Source organism: Aureococcus anophagefferens (genome assembly GCF_000186865.1).
Source record: "Aureococcus anophagefferens unplaced genomic scaffold AURANscaffold_8, whole genome shotgun sequence".
Taxonomy (NCBI): Eukaryota; class Pelagophyceae; order Pelagomonadales; family Pelagomonadaceae; genus Aureococcus; species Aureococcus anophagefferens.
This window is the reverse complement of record NW_008705568.1, coordinates 1,468,536-1,469,666: the sequence shown is the minus strand read 5'-3', so window position 1 is coordinate 1,469,666 and position 1,131 is coordinate 1,468,536.

The following is a 1,131-nucleotide window of genomic DNA, read 5'->3' as shown; positions in this document are numbered from 1 at the left end:
GAGCGATGCGGCGTGCGGCCGGGCGACGAGGTGCTCGCCATCGGCCGCCTGACCGTGTCGTCCTGGGTCTTCGTGCAGACCACGAACGCGCTCAAGTGCCTCTGCTTCCCCGTCGAGCTCGTCTTCGGGCGGCGCGCGCCGCGGCCGCCGCCCGCGCGGGCGGCGCCGGTCGCCGCCGGCGCCGCGCCCAGACCCCCGCCGTCGGCCGCGGCGGTCGTGGCGGTCGCTGCGACCGCGCCCGCGGCGCCGGTCCCGGCGCCGGCCGCCTTCGACGACGGGGCCGCGCAGGCGAGGCTCGACGCGATCTCGGTCAAGCTGCCCTGCGGCCGCGTCGCGCGCAACCGGTTCGTCGGCAGGGACGGCGTCATCCGGCGCCAGCTGACCGTGACCGACGGCATCATCCGGTGCTACGTCTGCGAGGTGCGCGTCGCCGACAGGGCAGGACAAGAGAGCGAAATTCCCAACTTCAAAGGCTCATATCTCGGCCGTTTTCCACTCGTTTCGGCTGATTTTTGGACGAGCGATCATCCCTCGGAACGGTCTCGAAGCGTGGATGCTTTTCCCGGAACGCGCGCACGCGGAACACTCACGTTGAAGCGACGTTGAATCACCCTTGTGCTGCCCAGGTCGCCGAGGGGCGGGGCAAACCGTTCGCGGCCAAGGACGCGCGCGGCAACTCGTTCGACTACGTCGACTGGGCCAAGCGTCACGCCGGCTATTACCAGTACGAGGGCGGCAGCCGAAATTTACACGTCGAGGAGCTCGGCCGCCTCGTCGCGCCCGAAGCGCTCGCGGCGCCGACGCTCGCGGCGCCGGCCCCGACGCGGACGCATCCGAACGTCGCGCGGGCGACGAAGCAGAATTCGCGCCCATATTTTTCCGCGCCGCGGCCCTCGCCGCCGTCGCCGGCCGCGGCGCCCGGCCGGGCGGACGCGACGCCGAACGCCGCGTCGCCCGCGTCGCCCGCGTCGCCCGCGTCGCCCGCCGCGCCGCCGGCCGCGTCGTCGCCGCACGCGCTCCGCGACATCGGCCTCGAGGTCACGGCCGCGCTCGTCGCGCGGCGCGCCGGGGAGCCCGGCGCGGCGCCCGCCTCGCCGTCGGGCCCCGCGGCGACGCTCGCGGCGCGGCTCG